This window comes from Podarcis raffonei, chromosome 5 (genome assembly GCF_027172205.1).
Source record: "Podarcis raffonei isolate rPodRaf1 chromosome 5, rPodRaf1.pri, whole genome shotgun sequence".
In the NCBI taxonomy this organism is placed as follows: Eukaryota; Metazoa; Chordata; class Lepidosauria; order Squamata; family Lacertidae; genus Podarcis; species Podarcis raffonei.
Genome location: NC_070606.1, coordinates 45,599,448 through 45,625,454, shown reverse-complemented (window position 1 = coordinate 45,625,454; position 26,007 = coordinate 45,599,448). Strand labels below are relative to the sequence as shown.

At 42.7% G+C, this 26,007-nt stretch overlaps 1 protein-coding gene across 5 annotated transcripts in view; it reads right to left on the bottom strand.

Moving 5' to 3' along the window:
• Positions 1 to 12,214, bottom strand: part of CTBP2 (C-terminal binding protein 2) — a 198,034-nt gene extending 185,820 nt beyond the window's left edge. Inside the window, exon 1 of one of the 5 annotated variants that reach the window (XR_008330589.1) lies at positions 11,625 to 12,214. The gene's annotated coding sequence lies outside the window, so the exon portion shown is untranslated. Of the gene's footprint in view, positions 1 to 11,256; positions 11,366 to 11,624 lie in introns of those variants that run through there. The other 4 variants (XR_008330590.1, XM_053388939.1, XM_053388942.1 and 1 more) reach the window with 4 other exon arrangements.
• Positions 12,215 to 26,007: the final 13,793 nt, after the last annotated feature.

The following is a 26,007-nucleotide window of genomic DNA, read 5'->3' as shown; positions in this document are numbered from 1 at the left end:
GGACATGACCCAAAGTAACACAACAGTCCTAACAAGAAGTCTGGTGTGGGTGGAGATTACCAGGAAACAATGGGAGTGACCAGAAGGAACACAAGCGGCCTTTACTAGCTCACCTGTCTCTTCTCTCTAGTCAGCAATGGTGAGTAGGCACAGATGTAGGACAGTGCAGAGAGGAAGACTGGAATCCATCCAGGGGCCTGGCACTGGTACAAATCATACCTCTTTCTTTCAAAGCAGGGGTTCCCAAGTTGTAGTCTAGGAGCTTCATTCAGGTGGTCCATGGCAAGCCCACATTAAATATTCATATTAACTTTTAACTGTATTTCTGTACTTATTTTATTCCTTACACTGCATTTTACTGTATTACAATCTGAGTTCCACAGAATTCAAATTGCAATACAACAAAATAAGAAATAAAAGAAGCAATAAAAACAATTAAAAGTTAATACAACATATAGCACCATGCATTACAATTGCTACAACAAGCAGAAAAATAATTAGGTAGTGCACCAAAACCTCAACAATTCTCCCAGCGTTCCGTGGGGCAAAAAGGTTCAGGAAAAACCTTTGTTTTGGGGGCCACAATTCTTTCCCAGTTGTTCTGCTTCCGTGTAAAGGTGAAAAAACTCAAGTATCTGTACCTGAAGCTGCCCTTAGCAAATGCCATACACAAACAAGCCTCTTAAGTAAACACACCTAAAGAATAACACAAAGCCAAGTAAACAACGTTTTGATATGCTGTGTGTAAGCTGTGCTATAGAAATGCCCTTTCCGTTGGAAACAGTGGCCTATATACAGAACAGAAAGTCAGGTCCCTGCCCTGAAGGAGCTTACAATAAACGATTTGTCACCGGGGAGGCAATGGGTGGGGAAGAGGAGGGAGGCAAGGATAAATAGAGGGATAGAAGGCCTTCAGACACACATATTTAGGTTTAGTACTCAAGGTGGATTTACCACAGGCTTCATGGAAAACATGGGGCAATCTGAAGGAATGGTTTCACAAAGGGTTTTGGAGGGAAATCTAAGCATAAGGGGTAAGGAAAGCAATTTAAATACACAAGAGGGCTCCAGACACTTCAGGATGCTACGGTGTGAGGAGCAAAGGTCACAGGCAGAAAACTATGAAGATTTGGAAGAGACAGCCACAAGGGGAATTGAAGGGAAGGATGTGGGTTTTGTGCTGAATCAAATACAGGATAGAAATCCAAGGTGGAGCATCATATGTTCTGAGTAGCATATGCTTCTCATGGCATGGAGGCATCAGAGCGGCAACATGACAAGGAAACAGTCAAGAAAATTACAGTAGTTTGGGTGGCAGATGACTAGATTGCAAACCAAGGTTTCCCCTAGGAGGGCAAACAGGAAGCATATAGATAGCTGTACAGAGAGAAGCAACATGTCTTGGCAATAAACTGAAAGGGTTGGGGGGCAGGGTAGAAGGAAAAATCAAAGAATGGACCAGGGCTTTATGCCTGGATACGGGGAGTATACAAGGAGAGAGAAACTTGGGAGGAAAGTGCATTAGGTTGGTCTCAGACAATGATAAAACATCCCACCAGAGATATCAGCTAGGCAGTTGGAGATCAGGTGGAGAGGCGGACAGAAAGGTAGATCTAGGTTTCATCAGTAAATAGATAGTATTGAGAGTCATGAGATTTGATGAGCCACCCTGAGTCACGTAAGAAGAGAACCAGCGAGGGCAAAGACATGGAAACACAGTATGAAGGGAGTCAAGTAGGAGGGAGTGATCAACTGTCTCAAAGGTAGCGGAGAGGTTAGGGAAGATAAGCACAAAGTGGAGACTGCTGGATTTGGCTGTAAGATAGATTTCTGTGAGAGCCAGAAGAGGACAGAGGGCAGATTGTTAAGGGAGCTGGAGAAAATTAAGGCAGCGGGAAGACGTTAAGAGCTTGCTGTTGAAGGAGGAAACTGGACAACTGTCAGGAGGACAGGATAAATTAAGGGATTTTGGTAAGAAAAGGGGAATAATGGCAAATGGTGGCAAGAAAGGGAAAGGTCATTTATGTGGTTAAGAGGAGCAAAATGGCAGAGAACATGACAACCAGAAGCTGGGAGAGGACAGCACCAGAGCATAAGTGATGAGATCAGGGTACTCAGCTTGTTAAGTGAGACAGGGGAAAAGAGAAAAGAGTTTAGAAAGTGGCAAGAAAAGGGAAAGCTTGGAAAGTGTGAGTGAGTAAGGAAGAGAGATTGGACCAGATAGTGCTGGACAGAACCTACTAAAGCTGTCTATGAGAGGAACAGATTTTACCTGCTCTCTCCCTCATCCCCCAATGCAGCCTCAGAATCTGCTCCGGAGGGTCGGTGGGCCCTCTGGAGCAGATTTTTGCGGTGCTTGTGGAGATCCGGGGGGGAGGCGAGGAAGATGAAATCCCATTGTACGAGCCTGTTCCCTTACACAACGCTGGATTCTACCCAGTGTTTTGTTAAAAGAAGAGATAAAGTCTTTGGTAGAAGGAGGGAGGGAGAGGAGAAAGGAGGGCCTTAGTTAAGCATCAAAGGTAAGGAAAAGGCACTGAGGAAACTTAAAAGCTGGTGTGCATTAGGATAATGGAGTAGGGTGCTTCACAGGGAAGTTGGCACAGGAAGGGATGAATTTATAATGGACAAAATCAGACAGCACTTTTCTTCTTTTACAGATGTTCAGCAGAATAATATAGTCGAAAAGTATCTACATCTTTTCAATATTGGAGTTATTTAGTAACTTTGGATCAGTGCACATTACTCCAAGTCTTCTTGGAGCTCAATTCCATAAAGATTAGGTCTCTACTCCACAGATTCCCTTACCATGCTGTGCTTCAGGGCCCTATTCACTTCACAATTGGCAGGCACTGCTGCAAGAAAATAGCAACTGATTGTTTAACAACACTACAGGTGTATAACATGTGCTGGAGCAACCAAGGTGTTCCACATTTCCCAAAGAAAAGCTTCACCAATGCTTATTATTATTATTACTATTATTATTATTATTATTTTCATTTTTATACCACTTTACATTGTTAAGAAAAAAATATCAAAGTGGTTTACAGCCTACATTAAAACACCAAACAATCCAGAAGAAAACATTGCAGAAGAAAGTCAAATATAAAGCCTGCATTCAAAACAACATAATTAACAGGAACCTAAAATTTATCTCAAAAGCTATCAAATCAAAACATTACAATGAAGGTCATGTACAAAATGAACATTTAATGCACCAAAGTTAACCCAAAAAAAATCTACCTTGAACATTTCAAAAGAAAACATTACTAAAGGAAGTCAAATATAAAATGCACGTTTAAGGCAGCATAATTAGCAAAATAATAAAATATCTTAAACATAGAAGATATCTGCTGTTGTTGCTGCCAACAGAAGTTCATGTCAGGCAGCAGCTGTAGAAGCTCAGGCTCAGTGACCTCGGAGACACTAAGATAGCTAGGACATATTTAAACATGTCTTGCAAAAAGTAATAATCACTTTTTAAAAAAATTATCTGTATTTATTTTTAACTTCAGAGTATTAGAACAGGTGAAAGGAGTTCTTGTGGGTTCCAATAAAATGTGTGCCTCTGCAGCAGTACTGTGCCTCCACAGGACTGTCCCACCAAAAACACATGATTATCAGGATGAATTTCACATACATTTTTCATGAGTGATAAATAAATCAGGATATTAGATTCCTATTATCCATGATCATTAATCTTTGCTGAGAAAGTCATGGGAACCTGCAGAACCAACAGAGATCAGAAAAACATAATCGAAGTTCTGGCAACAAATCTGAAAGTCAGTGAAGTCTTACCCAAAATAAATTTAGAAACTTATATTGTTAACATATGCCCACAAATTCTCTGTGGATTTCTTCATTTGTAGCCCTTAGAAATCCCTTACTCTGCAAGTGTCATTTATTACATTTAAAATCCTGCCTTTCATTTATCACAGAGCTTGGAAGCAAGCAAACACAGAATTCCCAGGCAATCTTCCATCCATGAGTTAACTACAGACTCAGAACCCCTTTGACTTCAGCAAAATTGTTGAGTCAAGACTAAAGGTGGCCATGCTTCACATGGGAATAAATAAAGGGCTGGCTTTCCTCACCACTAGCAACCAAGCACTACTCTTAGGTGTCTGGGATTAAGTAAAAGGGCATACTCTATCAGATGTGTGACTTCCAGGCTGGTTTGAGACCTCCCAAGCACTACTCCTTTCCTGAAATTAACACCTGGGGGAGGGCAATGAGACAAGGAGAGAATGGTTAAATAAGGACTCCAATGAAAAGGTAAACCTGCTTGCTTGGTCATTTGTGACAAGTAAGAATTGCCTCCAGGAGATAAAGGAGGGAAACATTACAAAAGAGTGTGGCTGTTTTTAGCTTTTCCCTTTTGGGCCACAAAAATGTGGGAAGGGCAACAGCTCAATGGTAGAGCCTCTATTTTGCATGCAGAGGGACCCAACTTAAATCCTCAGCATCTTGAGATAGGGCTGGGGATGTTTCCTAGCTGAAACCCTGGAAAGCCCCCGCAGACAATACTGAGCTAGATGAGGCAGCTTCCTATGTCCTGAACATGGGCATATGAGAAAAAAGTTTGTGGACTAGTAGCTTTTATCTGGAGAATAATTTCTAGTCAGTAGTGATAGCAAGATGACTTGATGGGCATCTGTTGCTGGGTATTACCTTGTCTGATGCAATCTGTCAAGCGCGTCCAATTCAGAATTTGCCATTTTTAAGAATGTAATGAGGATATTCTCATAACAGCATGAATTGCTAAAGTATTATCCATACAGCAAGCACCCAATCTGACAGAAAATTTGTCTTTACCAACCTCAGCTGGAGTAGATCTCTATCTGTAGCCTTCGTCTAGGACACAGCACATTTAGGCTTGATGCTTTTTAACAATAGGAAGATTATTAGCACTGGAACCCAAGACATGCTCACATAAATTATGTTGACAAGTCCTCTCTGCTAAAATGACAACGTTAAAAATGAAAGCAAGTGGCAGCGTTCCGCTGTTACTGCAAACTCCTCTTAATTTTTTTTCTTCCATTTAGGAAACACACAAGGGCAAAGGGTACAACTTGGCTTTCAAAAGTGATTCATGACAGGAATGCCTTGGTATTAACTGACATTCTGGAACTGGAGCTCTGCAAAAAAGTCACTCTGCAAGAGTTATCCTGTTAAATTGAACCTAAATAGAAGCACACTATAAAGAAAACTGTCGATCAAAGACTTGTTCTATATTGGTAAGTTACAAAGCCATACTTTAAAAATAAACGGATAAGGGAATGAATGGCATTCAATTTGCACTACAGAGCTTGACACACTGAGAACCGATTCAGTTTATGGCAGCAGATGCATTTACCACATTTACACCACTGTCCCTGATGGGTAACACAAAGTCTGAAGGGGAAACACAAGACAGCATGGAAAGGCCAACAGTCACATGTACCCAAATAAGTAGAAAACACATGGCAGAAACAGAGCCAATCTTGGCTCACCAGGATGTAATCACAGTGGCAGTGAATGGGTGAAGGATGCCCTTTTCCAGCAAGCCCTCCTTTACTCCTGAAGACCCTTTCTTGCCTCTCTACAGGAGCCACAGCTTATTTTGCAGAAGCAAGTCCTCCTCCAAGAGCCTACCTAGGCATACATTCTGCCCTCTCTAACTTGTCTACTACCTCACTTCCTGTAGACTACAACACCAGCTGAACATGTCCTCCAATGTTTAGAGCCAAGTATATCCCCCTATGTTATGTCAGGGGTAGCTTTCATGGTGCCCTCCAAATGTTTTGGTCTCCAATTCGTATCAGCGCCAGCCAGTATGGACAATTGTCAGGGCTAGGAAGTAACAGACAGGACAGAGCCCTTTTGCTTAAGTCTGAAATCTACTGTGGGACAAACTGCAATGGTATACAGCGCTACCTTGGGCTAAGTACTTAATTTGTTCCGGAGGTCCGTTCTTAACCTGAAGCACCACTTTAGCTAATGGGGCCTCCCGCTGCCGCCACACAATTTCTGTTCTCATCCTGAAGCAAAGTTCTTAACCCGAGGTACTATTTCTGGGTTAGTGGAGTCTGTAACCTGAAGCGTATGTAACCTGAAGCATATGTAACCTGAGGTACCACTGTACAGGCTAGCTGAGGGATGCGTAGAGAAGAGCACTTCTCTGTATTCCACTATGCAGCAATCAGTCAGAGACTGCGTCTGTGGCAGCTTAAGTGTTCTTGCCAAAACCTTTTCTTCCCAACCTTTGACCTCAGGGTCAGCTTCTAAAACTGCCACTTATTAAAGAGGGTGCTCCCTTATAGGTTTATTTATTTATTTATTTAAAGTATGTAGCTTTACAACCTGCCACATAACACTGAAAGATCACAGGGTGGCTTACAACAAACAATGTATCAATCCCCCATCCGCCCTGCCGCCCAAATGCCCATAAAATATTAACATAGGACGGCAGTTAAAACTTCAGACTATGTCCACTAGGCTTGCCTGAGGCAACATTGACAGCAACAGCCTCCTAGTATCCAAGGCCTGGAGCAGCTAAAACTAAGAAACCAGGGAGGGCAACCTGAGAGCATGAAAGAGGTTGATATGTGAGAGAGCCAATAAAGAAAAGGTTAATCAATTCAGGTTTATTTTATTTTGTCAGGGTGCAGTTCTAAATTAGACAGTAGTTCTATTATAGAGACAGCAGGACATATCCCCAAGAAAACAAGGACATTTTCTGTTATTTACAAAGCACAGAACACTACTTATGCAGGTGTATTCAGGAGCAAGGCCTAAGGAGTTCAGTGAAACTTACTACCAGGTGAACAGATACAGCAACTTCCCTCAACATGATGCCCTCCAGATGTTTTGGGACTGCAATTCCCATCATCCCTGACCACTGGTCCTGTTAGCTGGGGATCTTGGGAATTGTAGTCCTAAAACATCTGTGGGCCGACCTTGCCTATGCCTGGACGACACACTGGCCATGCTAGCTGGAGTTGATGGGAACTGTAATCTAACACTTCTGGAGAGAATCAAGGTGGATTAAGGGTTAGGTATGGGATTGCAGGCTTAAACGTTTTAACTTTTCCCCATCAGGGAGCCTGCGGCCCTGCAGGTGTTGTTTGACTCCAACTTCCATCAGCCACAGCCAGCATGGCCAATGGTCAGGAACCACAGCTTACTTTGAAACTGATATCTTTTGTTTCAGAAATAAATAAGAATCCAGGATCAAACAGTCTGAGATTATTTATTTTTCACAGCTACGTTCATTATCCAGTTTCTGCATCATGATGTAAGAAATGTTTCATGGGGTCATGCTAGCTGCATGATCCATATGTTTTTTTATGGAAGTATTTCCAAAAGATGGAGACAGAAGCAGTTGTCTAATTTTCACCTATGAACATTCACAGATTTATTAATATTTCCACACAGCCTAAACTCTTAATATGTAACTAAGAGTTGCAGCAATGCATTTTTTCCCCATAGTAAGACGTTTAGTAGACACTATTTTGCCTACAATGACAACTCCCTTTTTTTTGTCAATTTGAGACGGAATAAGAAGTTACTGAAGAAAATACGTTGCATGTAGATTATACTGTATTCTGAACTGCAGGTTGTGTCTATCAAAAAATTCACTCACCAACTCCACAGTTGGAAAATTTATGTGCTCTTATAAAAGAGCTGAAAACCATATCTACAAACCGTCAAAAACAGAATTTTATGAATCAGTTATATAAATGAAACGTCTGGAATACTATCAGCTCTGAAGTACATCACTACTGTATTCTGAACAAACTCTTAAAATGCAACCGTTTTTCGTTTACGTTTTTGAAGTAGCTTACACCATCATCCTTCAATGCATTAAAAAAAAACTTTTTTTCTAACCAACTTTCACTAATACAAGCACATCATGGATGAGATCAAGATCTAGGCTGCATTCAGACATAGGATTTTTTAATATCAGTTTTACTAGTTATAATGCTACCACTTCTGTCATGATTTCTAATGTTCCTTTTACACTGCAGAACCTGTTGCATTATGGAACTGTGGCTTTTCAATTGATATAATACCATGTTGCACTAAATTTCAATCACACCAGGCATGAATGTCATCAGATAGGCTGCCACTCCTCCACCCTTTCTATATATATGTGCATGTGTGCGCACACATGCACACTTGCTCCCCCATGATTCACCACATGGTATACCAAAAGCACCACCCAAAAGTTCATTACATGAGCAGTGGGGATGTGATTCATGGAAACCATGGGAAACTTACAACTCAAAACTCCTGTGGTTCTGTTTAAACAGTAGTTTCCAGAAAAAAAATGTTTACAGCACAAAAATGAGCAATAAACTTTCACTAGATTCTACCAGATTTCCAGAAGTGGATTTTACATCATGTTAAAGATCACATAAAAATAACAGGTTGGAAAAGTTGGGAAGACAGAATAAAGTTTATTATTGTGTTGTGTATGTTTGTCCTTTATACTGTAAACTGCCCTGTGATCCTTGGATGAAGGGTGGTATACGAGCTTGATAAATAAAAAAAGTAACGTCTGAATGGAGTCCTACTGAAATCCTTGGAAGCTTAGGTCCAGTTAGCTGAAATTGCAAAATCAACTGGTTCTAACAGCATGGACTGTTTCCCCAAATATTCATCAATACTACCAACAGCAGCAAAGACAAGACATAAAGACCAAAAACTAACCTTGCCTCTCTTTCTGGCTTAATTCTTAAGAATAAGAAAATATGCTCGAAGTATAGAAGGCATCCTTATATGTATTATAGAAATATAGTTGCTTTATTTTTTGTCCCTATTACACTTGATCAAGAGCACCTGGCTCTACTTTCATTAATCGTTATGCACATTTAATTGGTTGTAATTAACTTAAAGAAAAACTATCAGCTTAAAAGTTACTCTTCTGTTGTGTTTCTCATTTCTTATGCACAATATGGTATCAACTGAAATACTTAACAATACATGAAATCCACATTTTGTTTTGCTTTTTTAAAGGGGCAAACTTTTCCTGAAATAGATTTTTGAAACCACCTGCCAAGTTAGGTTTGGGCCAAAGAACACTCTTCATGGATGAATCCCACTAAGTAATAAGCTTTAATCTACACAATTACACTGATATTTTTTTGAAAAAAAGAGATGAGGCTTTTTTTAAAGCATGACCCCCCCCCCCCCAAGATGTTGAAGTTATAAACCCAATAGGGTTTTTGTTTTTGTTTGTTTTGGTGGGAGGGGGCTCAAATGCCACAAGAACTATAAGAGAGATTTCATTTCCTGGCACAGATGTATATTGAATCAATATTTAGACACATACAACATAAAGCATCTTGGTGTAATCATGTGATGTGTGTAATAGTATTTGTAAAGGAGACAATGTTATACCAAAGAGTTGGTCAAGAGAACAGGAAAACTTCAGACAATTACAAGTTAAAGGGCCAGATGTAAACATCTTATTTATCCCTGAAAATGCCTTGCCTGACCAGCAGCAGAGTGATAGGTAGAGAAATTGTGTGTCCACAGGAGTTGCTAAGGAGCTGGTTTACACATTGATATTTCTCTGCTTATCTCCGCAGATGGCAACACCTTTCCACAATCCTCGGCCATTTCATTCTTGGAGACACAGCACCTCACTTTGAAATTTTCCATTTTAAAAGGAGCCAAATGATGTTTATTACTGCTCTCTGTGTTTCAAGAGGTGGGGCAGGCAGGGAAAGGAAGGAGGAGATCCATACAAAGTACGGGAACAATCAAAATCAGGTCTTCCCCTCCCCCCCAAAAAACCCCAGCAGCCGTTATTAGCAATACGGTATGTAAACATCCTCTCTGGCAGCTCGGTAGGGGACATTACTTCATCATTATTAATTTTTACAAGCAAATGGCCGAAAAACGAATCGAGCTCTGGTTATGTAGCTTAGGCTGCGAGAAGAGAGAAAAAAATCCGCTTTCTCGTGAGGGGTTGTAAGGCACACACACACCCTGCACGGCCACTATGCAAACGTCACAATGAAACTAAGCAGAACGCTTCCCCAGGAAAGAAAGGGCTTTTAAAATCTCCACGCAAAGCAGCCCTCTCCCCAGATGGGGATGCCTTGCTCGCAAGCCCCCGCCCCCGCTTCCCGAAGCGCCTCCGAGACCCATCCGGATTTTCCCGGCGTTGCTCATTTCCACCCTTTCCCCCAAACCCACATCGCTCTGCAACTGTTTGCTCTGCAAGGCTCTGGCGGATCCCGCTTTCGTTTTGCCCACAAAATCAATAAAGCGCCTTCCACGCCCGTCCCGGGCCCCACCCCCACCCGCCTCGCTGTAGATCTCCAAAGTAGTTTAAAAAGAGAAAGGGGAAGAGAGAAAGGGGAGGGGTGTGCGTGTGTGGAAGGGGGGGGAGAGGGTCGAGACGGATCCCACCCAGCCGCCCACCCTCTTGCAATCGTCTCCCCTTATCGCCACTTCCAGCAGTAGGAAAACTTTCTCCGGCTTGCATTCAAGTACAGCGGCGCGGAGCGGGAGGGGGAAGTGCGCCGGGCCCCCGAGTCGGCTCTGGGCAGCCTGGGGAGGAGGAAGTCCCCGGGCTGGGCGGCGTGCAATGTCTGCCTGCCTCTCTCCCTTTCCCCCCCTTGATGCCCCCTCCCCGCTCCCTTGTCTTGGCCGAGACTTTGGCAGCGCTGCAAACCGTGGGTTACCCTGCTAATCTGCTGGCAGATGTTGTCCATCACACTCAGCACTAAGTAAACAATGCAGAGCCCAGCAAAACAAAAGATTTCCACTTCACCTCATTTAACGTCTCTCACTTACTCTCCGCCTAAGCAGGGAGGGAAGGGGGGATTTTTAAAGGATGAAGAAGGCGGGCAGCAACTTATTGTCATTTTTTTCCCCTCTCCACCCCCCTCCTTCCGCCGCTTTCCTCCTCCGCCGTCAGCTTTTCGCCCTTCCACCATGCAACAGCAGCAACAACAAAATATCGTCTCTTTTTCTCAGATTCTCCTTTTTGGAGATTTGTTTGGGTTTTTTTGGAAAGCGGGGACAGGGAGAGGCAAGAGATCCACTTGTTCCGATCTGCCCCACTTGGGCTCTGGAAAGCCAGTGCAATCTTGCCACCCCCCCTCCCAAAAGAGAGAGAGAAATTTTTTTTTTAATGAGACTGTGCGAATGGGAAGGTGGGGGAGAGGAAGGCGAAACATCCACACAACCCAGCGCGCGCGCGCTTAAGCACAAACCTGGATCGGAAAGCCTTTTCGACAAATCTACACACACACACACCTTTCCATCGCGCTGGGTGGATGGGGGACGGGGAAAGCGGCATTCGCCCTAAAGAGGCACCATCTCGGCGGCGAGAGTTGCATGGAAAGGGGCTCCGCAGACGGATAAAAGCCGGCCGGAGGGGGTGAGGTCTGACCAAAGATGTCCTCACATTTCAAGCTTCCCCTTGTCCTTCTCCCGCCCCCCCCTTTCCCTGGATGGCGCAGTGAAGCGAAAGCACTTGGACACTAGCACGGGCGCAAACATTACGAGGATTGCAGGTAGGTTCTGAGCGGGGAGAGCGAGACTACAGAGCACCGCCGAGAGAACCAGCCGGGGGGACCCTCGCTTCGGCTCCCCTTCGCCGCCTGCCTGCCCGCTCCGCTTACCTCGTCGTCGGGCTCCGAAGGTCCACCGGGAGCAGCCCGCCCCCCTACTTGGGCGAAAGCCGCCGCCTGGGCTCTCAGCGCTGCATCTTCCCCCCCTTGATCGATCGCCTCCGCTGGCTCCCCGCTCGCGCTCGCTCGCTCGCTCTTTTGATTATTATTATTCCCCGCGCCGGGGCTCCTGGTGCCAGAGATCCACCTTAAAACGAGACACGCACGCACACGCCGCCCCCCACAAAAAAACTTAATCCTCTCCTCCTTCGCCCAGCTCCGGCCGCTACTCCAAGTGAGGGGGGAGGGGGAGAATCGAATGGCAACTTGGATTCTTTTCCCGGCTTTGTGTTTTTTTTAAAAAGAAGTCTTTGGCTGGGGCTCCTCCAGCAAAAAAGAAAAAGAAAAGGGGAGGGTGAATCCTCCCCCTCCCGGCTCCGTTTCTTCCTCCTCCGTTGTGCTAGGAGAGGTAGGGTCTCTCTCTCTCTCTCTCCCTTTTTTTTTCTTTTTGGGCAATAGGCGGGGTCTCTCTTTGCAAACCAATGACACAAACCCACATGGACCAGCCTCGCCCCCTACAGATACTCTTCACTGCAAATAGGCTTTCTCAGGGGATTAGTGGATCAGCTAAAGTACAAACAGACGCAGCAAGAAAGAAAGAAAAAAAGAGGGGGGGGGGAGAAGGAAGGGGGGCAAGAAGAGGGAGGAGGAGCGTCTCTTGCGCGGCGCTCTCTCTCCAACCCACCCACCCCCCAGTCCTACGGTTCCTCGCGTTTTCGACTTTCGCAGTTGGCAGGACTTGGGCGAGAGGAAATTTTAGGAAACGGGCAGGAACCGGCGCTGGGGAGAGAACCGGAAAGAAAGTGCAAAGCCTCGCCGCGGGAGCAGGAAAAAGGCGGCGGGTTCTTTCGGCGCCCCCCTCCCGCTTGGGGCCGAGGGAGCCCGGAGCCGGTAGTTGAAACGTGCCGCACGCTTTGCACCTTTCCCGGTTGCTACGGAGCCGGATCTTGCCCCTTCCCGGCGTGCAGGCGCTCCACGCATTTTCTCTCCAGCCACGTGGAATTGCTGCCCTCGGCTCCCGGGAGCGGGAGTTTGCCCTTGTACCGTTACCCCCGTGTGGCAGCGATCATGATGCCCTCTGGGGAACCGGGATACCTGAGAAGTTCAGGAGACCCGTCACTTAGCCAGCAACTCCATGAGGAGGCCCGAGCTCCGTAAACAAGCCCAGCGGGGCACAATATCGCCCAGCACCGACCATTGCAAATCACCAGGCAAACGAGCACCGCAGTGCTAAACGCGCTTACTTGGGAGCACGTCCCGTTGGAGGCAGACGGAGTTGCAGGGAACACGCGTGAGCTCGGGCTGTGCAAACTGCAAAGCCTCAGCAGGGTTTGCTAGGGGTCGTTTATTCTGATTATAGTATGGTTTAAAGAGAAAAGCAGCTGTGGTGTATCCTCGCCGACGTGTGCAGTATTAGTGCTCCGGGGATTCAAGACACCTGCTCTGGCGTGAGTGCATGTAGGTTTAAATGATACAGTGGCCACAGGGAATGCACACACAGGGAAGGTTTTTTTCACGCAGATGGCACCATGTGTGGTATGATTCTGGTGTTGGGATTGATGGGAGCGAAGCAGTTTTACACCCCCCACAGCGTGAGAGTTTGCACTGGTATATAACTGGGCGAGAGAGTATTTGCTAGTTCTGTGGTTGTGGGACACGAACCCATTAATGCTGCAGAGATGTGTGTTTGGCAGCAGCAAGAAGGATATAGGAGGGTATGTATGCGTCATTGAGCAGGAGTGCTTTGGATACAGTGGTTGGTTGGTAAAGATACTGAATGAGCTGGTGAATGCTTGTAATGGTTGTGTGAATAGAGGTGAGAGTGATGTTGTGTAAACTGGTTGTGTGGATAGTGTGGATGGAAGTTTGTATTGCGCTGCCTACTAGTTTTACCCAATGTTTTATTTATATATATATATATATATATATATATATATATATATATATATATATATTTCTTATGGGTACTGTGAACTTCTATACAGTATTAGGGTTTATTTTAATATAAACCATCTGAAATTGAGTGTATTGTGTATATCTGTGTTTTGTTTTTATATCTGGATTTTCCTTATTGTAAACCACTTTGACACCTTTGAATAGTAAGCAGTCTATAAATGGACTAAATAAATATTGTTTAAATGGACCTTGCTTCTGAATAAGCAAAGGCTTTGTTTTGCTTTTTAAAAGCATATTTAAAGCGAGCCTAAGTCTTGTCATATTCAATAGGACTCACTCCCAGATAAGTGCACACAGGATGACAAAATCAGACTGATTCTGTTTAGGGGCAGAATTTGAAGGAATGCAATATAGTGCTTTTAAAAATTGCATATTGTGCCACATAAACAGGTCCGGCTTTTCATCCTGTTCTTAGGATTGCTCTTGTCTTGAGACATAATTAGCAACATTCTTCATCCACTCTGAAGCACACTAGAAGCCTCGGATTTTGCAGCTTTAAGTGATTCCAGGGTATTTAGAGCATGGCCAGACTTCAGCTTCCTGCACTCCCTGTTGGATGCTGCGTAGCACACTCTGGGAGTATGTGAAATGTCCAACAGAAATCTGGCTCCTTTCCTCCCAGGAACCCCTATGCTCACCATGAGAAGCCAGCCCATGCAAACCTTTTATATATTGAAGAACTCACAAATCTGGAATGTGAGGGTTGAAATAATGGAAATCACCCTATTCCTCAAAATGCATACTGCCTGTACATCATGTGTGTGCCCTTAGTCACACACGCATCGGTAAAAAAGAATTGTGCTGGCACATCAAGCTCTGTGCTTGCTTTGTCCAACTGGGGGCTTTCTGTAGCAGCTTAGAAGCCTTTCGGCACCACCCTGTCATTTTCTCCCAACAATGTTTATTTGAATGTGTGATTATTAGATCACACATTCATTATCACCCCGTACAGAGCACATGTAATTTGAAATGGATGTTGCAGAGCCTCGGGATAAAGGCCACCAGACATGCTGAGCCCCTCCTGATGACATCTTAAGACAGAGGAGCTGACATGTACACCCCCACGAAGCACTAAAATTGATTTGAATACCATACAGTCACACTACGGTGTTCAAATGTCGAATGTGAGATAGTGATGGCACAGTCAGGCACATCCTCATTTGGGTCTTAAGTCTGTGTTGCTCTGAGGATGACTGTTAGCCCTATCACTCTTAGGTGTTTTGTTTTTTGCTTATCACAAAGATGCGGGCAGGTGGTGATCTTATCCTTTTTCTTTTTGTTGTATAATCTTCTAGCCTGTCTTGTCCTATTTATTTATTTCTGCTTATTCAGGAAGGAAACAAAATCCATAGCTTGGCAAAATAAAAAACCTGAAGCTGTATCTATTGGAAAAGGCATCATCATGTGAATTGTAGTTCGTGAAACTATGTAAAAAAGAGTTTTACTGTATATTCATCCAGAAACAGAATTTGACTATGATTATACACTTAAGTCCACATTTAATTTGATTATTTGAAGGAGGATTGACTTGGAAGTAAAATGCAATAAATTCAGTGGGACTTATATCTGAGCAAGCATGCATAAACGAGTGAGCTGAGAAGTCCTTGTCTCAGATCCCTCCTTAACCATGAGCTAGCTAGATGAAGGGACAATCAAACCAGACAATATATTGACTCTGCGCCTGTGCCTTTTAGGTGCAGGGTTGTTGTTCTGCGGGAATTGCTCGCACAAGGTGCCTGATCCGCATAGAGTGGGAGGTCAGAGGGCTTTTAACGCATCACCCTTACTATGATCTCAGTTCCTTGTACATAAAGGCAGAGATGCTAAGCTAAATGTATAGTTTAGTTTGACCCTTGAGCGAGCCACTCTTTTTCAGTTGCCTTTCCCCTTCTCACTAGCCTTCCTCTTCAATCCCAAATGGGAATAATACTACTTGACATATCTTAGAAGACAGCTGTAAGTATTACTGAGATAATGCCTGTGAAGCACTCTGAGTGAACACAAGTACTAATGTTCAGAATTGGTAGTAGTGTTCCCTTGTTACTGGTACTGCATATGTGGTTATACATATAGGCAGTTCTGGGTGGAAATGGCCTCCCGTTCATCCATAATAGGAAATTTGTGTACCATATGTGGTCCAGTAAATATTTTTGATATGCCAGGTACTTTCATATGGCCAAAATAAGATATGGATAAGCCAAACCTGGGAACATTCCACAGCTAATTTTATGTCAGTGCATTTAATAGCTATGAAGTAGAATAGTGATTGCGTGGTAGTTGAGTGCTGATGATAGCGGTTGATTTTGCAAAATAGCTGCCAACAGCGACTTCTGCGCCATCTTGATCTTGGTTTACAGTGTATTTACTGAATGCATGTATCATGTTTATTGTGTAACTGTACCTTTTGTTCCTTGTGTTGGACTTAAATTGTTAAATAAAATGGGGAGGGTGAGAAAAACATAAAAAAATGTAAAAATATTTTATTCTAATCTCTGTATGCAAAATTATGGCTGATCTAGCCTTAATCCAGCAATATACTCTGGAACATTTGCACTTTAATTTTACAGTATTCTCCAAACTAATTATTTGTGCGCTTTCACACATCTTCATGTCATTTTAGTCTGAGATGTACTGAATTCCCACTCATGAAAGCTTGAACTCTGTGATCAGCAGTTGGCAACCAGTGAGCCAAATCATCAGCCTTTGGACGATTGCAGGCTGACCTGTAACAAACATCACCTCCTTCCTCTACCCATCTACTTTTCCATCACCTGCTTCTCTCTTCCATTACCTCTTTCCTCTCTTTCCAGGACATAGTGAAGGAAAAAGTGGAATGAGCACATCACTCTGTTGCTTCAGTGCTTTGCTTCACTGTGGTAGGTAAGTAGAGTTGGAAAGAAGAGTGGTGATAACATATACAGGTGTGTGTGGCTTCTGTCCGTTGGTGAGATGTGTGGCAATGGAAGAGTAAACAAACTGAACAGAATCCCCAAAGGATTTTAGCCTCTGGTCTACAATGGCAATAGATCTGCCTGGTCGCCAACAAGATGCAGACTGTTGTTCTAAACTTTTCAAATGCTCCCCATGCCACTCAAATAAAAAAAGGCTGTGTTAGATTTGATTTACTGCATTTTTTCCAAAGATAATTTTGATACATTATTAACCTGGTACATGTCATTTCAGGTTTTTCACTCATCAGTGATATTTTGGTTATGATATGAGCTTAAACATGTTTTTGTGCTCATTTGCAAAGTGCTGCTTGTGCAACCTATAGTGCTAGAGACATCAATAAAAAATTATAATTAATAATGACTCGTGTTTTTTGGCATGAACAGAGAGGCCTGTGTAGCTCTCATGAAGAAAACAAAAAAACTGAGTGAATTCACAAGAGATTCTCCGCTAGGTTGGCTTGTAAAGGTATCAGTTAACACATGATAAATGTTGTGATTTTAACATGTGCCAGGTGAACTTCATCACCTCACACATTTTAAAAAACCTCAGGCAGCAAAGTAAAGAGCTCCTCTCAAAGTGCTGCGTTGCTGGAGAATGTAAGCTGAAAGGGGAACTGTTTTGAGTGATTTCAGTCTCTATACTACAGCTTTGGGGCAAAACAATATAGTATAAAGTGGGTCTGTGCCTTTGACAAGAGTGACCAGGTTGTCTTCGGAAGTAAGGCAGGAGGACATTTGTTTTTGTTTTATTTATTTTCCTCCTGCCACAGTTCTGTGATGATTAGAGAAACTCCACCTGATGAACTTTGTCCTGTCATGAGACTACTGAAGCCACCTGTCTTTAGGCCAGAGGTTGGCAGGTCAATCTCACCACCACCATGATTCTTAACTCATAAAACCATGCAAGGAGCTGTAGTTACTTCTCTCGCGCTTATGAGACTAAGGCCATCCAAATTTACCTTATTGCCTGTGGGAGCAAAAGGAAGAGGACCACAAAACATTAGCAGCTGCAGAGTTCCAGCGATACCAACTGATTGATCCTGCATCCAACGCCATGATGAAAATTTCATCTTTCCAAGAAGCTTTCTTAAAGGAGACCATGAAACAGAACAGGGAACAACTTTTCAAGCATGGAACATATAAACCATTAGCTGTGTATTATCATATTATAGTTTAGGGGACCCTAAAAGAAGGAATTCTTCCACCTTTCAGGCTGCTTTAAAATGTCAACACAGAGAACCAATTCAAGCACTCAGTTTTCCTTGCCCTGTACCACTTCAGAGAAGGCAGGTGGGAAAATGGCATGAGTGAAATGCTCTCTTCCTATTAAAAAATCAGCATTATTGGAGGAAAGCTTTTAGTCTGACCTTCTTAACACAGTGGTACCTCGGGTTACAGATGCTTCAGGTTACAGACTCCGCTAACCCAGAAATAGTACCTTGGGTTAATAACTTTGCTTCAGGATGAGAACAGAAATTGCATGACGGCAGCATCGGGAGACCCCATTAGCTAAAGTGGTACCTCAGGTTAAGAACAGTTTCAGGTTAAGAACGGACCTCCAGAACGAATTAAGTTCTTAACCCAAGGTACCACTGTAGTCAAATGCTTTCCATATATGGATATTTTTTAATCCCCTACCAATACCCTGATGTGGTTCAATCCAAAGAAGGTTGCAGCACACAATTTACACTGGCTTGTACATGTCCAATAGGGACAATAAATTTCCTTAATAAATTTGTTCTTGATCATTGCATATTTCAGAAGTAAATTAATCCAGATGTTGAAATGAAAGAGAATGAGAATAAAGGACGTAACATTAAGAAGGATCATGTTGAAGCCAGGTTAGTAACAATCATAATTTGGTCTAAGGAAATATCTAGGTGGCAATGGGGAGCTACAGCAGACATAGGAGCTGTAGAGTATTCTAGGAAGGGCAGGTACAGTGGTATCTTAGTTCTCAAACTTAATCCAGAAGTCTGTTCCAAAACCAAAGCGTTCCAAAACCAAGGCGCATTATACTTGTTTAACACCTGAGATACTACACCTAACAGACAAACCTTCATTGGAGCTAAAGCTGAACAAGACTTACAGCACAGTTCTATGCATGTCTACATGACCTCTTCTGTAACATTTGAATGACATTCACATGTCTTAAAAAACACATCAGCATCATAAACAAGAGGGTTTGAAATGGCCTCAAAAAACTAGCAGTGCCATGCTCAGTTAGGAAACCAAATACTGCTTTTAACAAAAGAGTGAAGTCTAAAATATATTTTTTTAAAATGCAGGTCAGTTTTTCTCTTTATGTCTCCAGATTAGTTTTCAATGTGCAAACAGTAGATGTGAAAAGCTACTTATGCTTCTGGCTTTTTAAAGACTTTAGTTTGTGGAATAAATTAAACCGGTAAAATACTGTTGCACACCACCCCAATCTCAGAGCGATGTGAAATTCCAGGGGTTCCATGCACTTACCCAGGGTTCCTGTTTCTTTTGGAATGAGGCACAGCAGAGACTGCAGTGTCTTTAGGATATATGGTTTACTTATATATATGAACAATCTGAGCCGATGATGAACACGTTCACAGAATTAACACCCAGAGAGGGCCTTGCTTCCCCCATAGCAGCAACCTTAGATTCAAACAGAAATCAAATCTGGCTTTCTCTGGCTTCCCAATTAGGTTTTTTCCTAGCTTCTAGCTCACATCACTCAACTCTCAACTCTGACCATTTAAGAGAGGAGGCCTCACCCATTTGCTGTCTCACACAGATTCATTTCCTTTGTTCCCTTAAAGGCCTGTTACCTAGGGCCTAGGCTGTCACTACACCAGGAAGTTAGCCTGGCTTATATTTTAACACTTGCAGGTTCCAGGGGTTAGATGGGTGTCAGCATTGTTCTGAACCACAGGCCCAAAGGAGGTCTTGTGGGAGTGGTTGGGTATAGGGATACCAAAGAAGGATGTCAAAAACATCAGAGTGATCAGCAGGAGGTACCAACTTGTATAAAATATTGAGGGGCCCAGGTAAGCCCTGCCCCACATAATCACATGATGTGGCATGCACACACCATTTGAATGGCAATGCCCATCAACTTGGGCAAGGGGCAACCCCCCTCAAATATTTTATTGGGGGGGGGGATGAAGCGACCACGGCCCCTAGAAGTTGACTCCTATGGTGATCAATTCTAGTTCTTTATTAAAGAAAGGTGTAGACTTGCAGCAAATCATCCTGCCAGTCTCATGGCCTTTACAGCCATGGAGTGGACATCACAGCAAGGAGATGGCTTGTCTGCACCCAAGCCAACGTTCACACATTCTTCATACCCAAAGCAGCATACACCACTTTGGCCAGAACTTCCCATCATTCCACCTGACCAGATGAGGGCATAGATGGTAAATACCCACATCTTATCAGTAGTTCTGCTTTCAGGGCTTAGAGCCCAGCACCCCAAGCCCCAAGATAAGGATAACATCAAAGTAAGCCAATTAGCCTATATCAAAGCAAATGAATTTTAAACGTATATGACCTCATTGCTGCAACAAGTGCCAGTTAATTGTAGGGTTATCTTGACTGCTAAGATTGTGTTTGCAGAGCTTCCAGAACAGCTCACCTTTGGTTCAGCACACAGCATATGGCTTACTACCCCCCAACTCATAATAATACACTTAATTATTATAAGTAGCAGCACTTAGCTTGAGAGAAACCTAGTATAGGGTTGGGGTTGTTGTTTTTTGCATTTTTTAAACACACGGTCAGACATAATTTTACTTGTTAAACCTACTCTGCAGAAAGTTATTGGCATTATATTTTCATTATTCTATTCCAGTTTTTGGATTAGCTTCTTACCAAGATCATAACAGAAAGTTGGTAGCAACTGCAATAGTTATAGTAGATGAATTAGAATTATTTTCAGTAAGGGCTTGTGCAGTTATTTTATAAACCACCTTGGGTTTCCACGGGCATTAGGCAAGTGGAACCAGCAGCACCCTGTTTTAGTCCTATTTACATCCCTAAGATGAACACTCTTCTTCCAGCCAGCCTAGAACAAGGGCCACGTAGGTTTGAGCTTCTCAGGAGGAAAAGCTTCAGCAGTTGGGAATGGATAAAGAGGCCTCTCTACTCACCCCACCTGAGGCTTTCTCCTTTTGTATTATATAACATCAAAGTGTTAACTAAGTAATCCATTGAGTATGTAAAAATCACTCCCTTGTTTTTGGTTGACCATGTGTCACTTCCAAACTGATAGCTACTCACTCACCTGAGTTCACTGTTAGAGGTGATAAAACTGCTAGCACATTTGCAAAGCTAAACAGGGTCCAGTATGATTTCACCCTGACCTATGAGCTGTTTTTTTTTAGTTTGTGGGAAATCAAGTTTCAAAAAAGTTAGAAAAACAACCACACTTTTCTTCTCTACTTCATTGCCAGGTCATACCCTTCTGCAAGGTATGTGCTTTTCAAAATATTCCATGGAACTTAGTGAAGAACAAGCTGTCTTTCTTAAAATAAGCTCATTTGCATACTCAAATATAGACACTAAAGTTGCAAAGATTTATGCGGCTGCATTGCTTAAGCACACACCTAGTTTGAGTTCTATGACACATGCTGTAAGCCAAGCACCCTAGATTGCCTGTGGTGCAAGGCTGGGAGATAAGCACAGGACTTGCAAAAATTATATTGTTGGTGGAGCAAGCATATTTCCAAAAAAAATTGATTCTTTTCAACGTGAGAGAAGCTTATCTATGAATTGGGACTATTCATTTCATCAGCACACAGATTGATCTAATAATGTATTTTTTTTGCTGTGGTTCTGGTTTTATATACGATACTTATTTAATATGAAAGTCTGTACAGTTAGAAGTAGATTTTGGCTATATCACAATGAGTCACACTAGTTTAAAGATGCCTGATATTCTTTATCAAATGTCACACTTTTCCCCAGCTGGCAAATGCATTATTTTCAAGAAAGAAAGGAGGGGAAGGGGAGAGACACTTGTATGCTGAAAGCCTATTGAACTGAATCATTCACAAGAGACAGGAAACATGTATTACTTCTGCCTTTCTACAAATGGCTAAGTGTACATTGGTGAGAAATTCTAAAATTCTCTGCTTTTTGCAAATGCAAGGAAAAGGACCGGCTGACACCCAAAAAATGTGTCTATTGGCAATTCCTGCTTTCTGGTCACTGTGAAAACACATTTTTATTCTTTGTTTTCCTCCTATTTGTTTTGTACTTTTGAACAAGCCAAGACAAGATAAATACCTTACGAAGCTTGTGCATACAATAGGTGTAATCCGTTCCTGTGGTATCAAGTCAACAGACTTAATACTTGAGTATATTCATCCTTGAAGTCTCCCCCATGAATGCTTCTACGTAAATTACACAGCTAATCCTTGTGTCAGTTCATTTGGCTTAAAGTTTGATGGATGTGCAGTGTTGATAAGTGTGCCAGGTGTTCCTAAACAAACATATGTTTATGGGTACCCCTCCCTTCCTATAAAACCTGAACTTCCTCAAAGTTCAACCTCTCTGCGGCTCAGCTTAAAACTAGTTAATCAATAGAAGGAATCAATTGCACTTCCCTATCTTAGTGATATGGACAGTTTCATGGAATTTGAAAGGCTATATTATGATTAGGTCATCTAATCCAAACACCTGCACTGAGGCAGGATCCTCCCTATCCAATGTCCATCACCAGTTGGCTGATAACCTCAAGCTTATACTGTTCTATGAACAAAGGAAATAAGCAAGTACAATGTAACACAAGTGTCTGAAGGACAGCTGTGTTTAGGACACCACATCAAGATCAACTGTTCATATCAAAAGCAGGTACTTTGCAGATCTGAGGACGCGATATAATATCACTAGGAGTAACTTTAGTCCTTGAACCTGAGTAAACTACTTTCACATTTTTGTCTATAAATTGAAGCAGGTGTTCAAGCATCTTTTCCTGTGGGTGGGAATATGCGTGTGCTATCCTCACTTCCAGGGTTCGTGTGTCTTCTTATGGAGTAGATATATGAATTCCTGTTTCAGGCATCACTGTCAACACTGGAGACCTGGCCCTTTCCCAAAGGCGGCAATACTGGGCAAATACCAGAGCCCTGGGGCCCACTGAGGAGGAAGCTGAACAAAACAATGGTGTCATATAATACTGTTTCTCAATTAATCTTAATTATTTGCTATTAATCGTATTGTTGTAAGCACTGTTAGGATGACAATACATGCTTGTGATTATGTATGGGTGAACTGGGGAGTCTAAATCTCTGTTAGTGGTTGTAAGTACGTTTCCCAAATTACATTCTGCATTAAATGCATAGTGTAATAGTGTATGGATAACAAAAGAAATTGTTTGCAGCACACTGTTCCTAAGCAGCACTTGGATGAAGAATGGTGAAGTCATCATTTAGACACAACATGTGGACAGGTAATTCTGGGCTGCATTTTTGCATGTTCTATCCTGGCTGGTTAAGGTGTCTTCTGATGGTCTATTGTGTGAAGAGCCCCCAGATTCTGAAGCCGGCCCCATATGAAGAGCAGTACTGGAACAGTACTGGACGCGGGTGGCGCTGTGGATAAAACCTCAGTGCCTAGGACTTGCTGATCGTATGGTCGGCGGTTCGAATCCCCGCGGCGGGGTGAGCTCCTGTCTTTCGGTCCCAGCTCCTGCCCACCTAGCAGTTCGAAAGCACCCCTAAGTGCAAGTAGATAAATAGGTACCGCTTTATAGCGGGAAGGTAAACGGCGTTTCCGTGTGCTGCGCTGGTGCTGGCTCGCCAGAGCAGCTTCGTCACGCTGGCCACATGACCCAGAAGTGTCTTCGGACAGTGCTGGCTCCCGGCCTCTTAAGTGAGATGAGCGCACAACCCTAGAGTCGGACACGACTGGCCCGTACGGGCAGGGGTACCTTTACCTTTACCTTTACTGGAACAGAAGCTTTGGAGTTGTACTGTAGGAGACCTACCAGAGGACCAAGGAAGCAGGTGTGCAACAAGCTAGCACAGAAGGTGTAACGAGCAAGAGATAGCTCACAATCATTGGTAGCAATAATCCATTTTGTATAGTAGTGAAAAACATGTTACTACTGCTACCACCATCACCACCTAGGGAGGTATAGCAGGTACTGTAAAGAATATGGGTCTGTCAATGTCTAACCGATGATGCAGACAGAAAAGCAGAACAGAGAAATACAGGTGGCATAGCACAGTAACAGTAACCCAAACAAGTCTTCCCATCCGTATGTTAAAGAAAAGGCTTGGTTGCTCACATTGTGGCAGGATGATGTCATACTGTGGTGTGTTTGCACTAGTGGGCCAAGGTATTTTGGGGTCTGAAGTGGAGCCCAAAGTTGCCCCCTCCCCACAAGAAGGGTCAACATTTAATCATTTTAGATACAATTCTTGATTTCTTTTATCACCCCCTCATGGTGTCACCTGAAGCAGGTTGTTCTTCACCATGCTGCATACCAGGAATAGCCTGACTAGATGATCCACTGGGGACCTTCTTATCTATAGGCTTTTTTAAATATGTTTGGTTAAACATAGGCCCACTCCAGCCAGCTAATGAAGGCTGCCTTCTTTCGGTGCACCCATTCACTTGTGATTTGTGAAAATATTGTTAAATAACCTTTTATGTCCTATGAGTGACTACTTGTTTGCTGTAGACTTTTTGCTGTTTCATTTAAGCTTTTTGATCAGGCCCACACTATTGTCTGCTGATTAGCAACCATGCTTCCTGTGTACAAGTGATCATGAAACTGCAGAGTTTGCAGCATTCTCTGCCTTTTCAGTCCTCTTCTATTTCAGGCTCAGGTCTGTATGGTTCATGTATCATTCTATAAATAGAAACAAAATCATGGAAATCAGGACTGTTGGGTTAATTCTGTACAGCTGATATTTTTACAGCACCAGGAGCAGAGTTGCTGTGATGCAATGGCCAGAGTGGGGATCCTAATTTCAGATCCCTGCTTAACCACACAGTTCACTTTGAGAAGTCACAATCTTTGGGTCCTATTATGTCTGATATGTAAAGCCCTGCTCTGGGCTCCTTGGATTCCAATGCAATATATAAATAGGTAACATTTCCAGGCACAATAGTTTAAGGAAATTAACAAGGTAGCAGCATCCAAATGGTCGGAACAATATTACCTAGGAATTAAGAATGTAAAATTGGCTGGCTAAAGTAGGACATTAGACAGCTTCTGAGAAAACAAAGGTTTGGTATAAAGTAAGATCTCTGCAAACAATTCTAAAATGTGTGTGGTTTGTTTTTTTTAAAGTAATGGTGATGAAGATAATTATCAGCATTAGCTTAAAATAGTGCTTACTAATAGTGCATGTCCCTCACATGCTCAAATCTTCATTCCTTTTCTTTCAAGCATTATCACACATTAAACTAGCTCTCCCATAAATCGGTCCATAATGTGAATGAGCAACCTATATCGGTGAGTACAGCATAATTCACTTTTCCACTTTCTATCTCACATTTGCAATAGTCACACATAACACAAATGGTGCAAGAGTGGGTCAACTGAGCATTTTAGTGATTTGCATAAAAATTACAGAAGACTGCATTTCTATACAGATTTATCCTGGAATATATGTCGTTGAACACAGTGGGACTAATTTGAGTAAGCATTAGGACTGAGAGTGGTAAGGTCCTTTAAACCAATAATAATAATAACAGCAACTTTTGGATTAACAGCAGAGGAAATCTGACAGCATAAATATAGTGGACAAAGTTTATTAAGTTTGTTATCATATCAAGAAACACAAATGACTGAACAGTTTCTGGGTGTGTTCTTTGTTTCATGTATTGTTTATTTCACTAATACACTGTCCTTTTGAAAAGATTGGGTGTGTGTTTGTTTGTGCATGGAAAAGCCCACTTCCCTATCCCAGATAGCAATTCTCAGAGTGGCAAAGAAGAAAGATCTCTTTCATGGCAAGCCTGAAGGCCAATTCTGACTTTCCATTAGCAAACTGTTTGGAATAGGTGCTGCTTGCTTCCTGCTTGGGAACTATGCAGTGGAACAATTTAAGGGTGCTTAAAGCAGTGTTCATGGGAATGCGGCTAAACAACTCGCCCTTTATAACATACAATATGTATACCATCAATATTATTATGGGGAAAACTTTAATCTTGTGCTATCTCTTCTGCCATGTGCAAGGAAAAGGTGGGCAGCAGACATAGGTATTTTAACACATGTTGTGCCATTTTTCTCTGCACACATGAGATATTGGCTCAAGTGCCTGACAAATTTAGTAAAATATATTTGAATAGGATGAAAGTGAGAGAACCCAAAACAAAACAAAAATTTATTAGAAACAAGGTTTTATTTAGCCAGTGGTACTGGATTAATGCAGGCAACATGGGAAATGAAGATTATTACACTACCTTTTGTACTAAGCCATAGCCAACTTCTATAAATT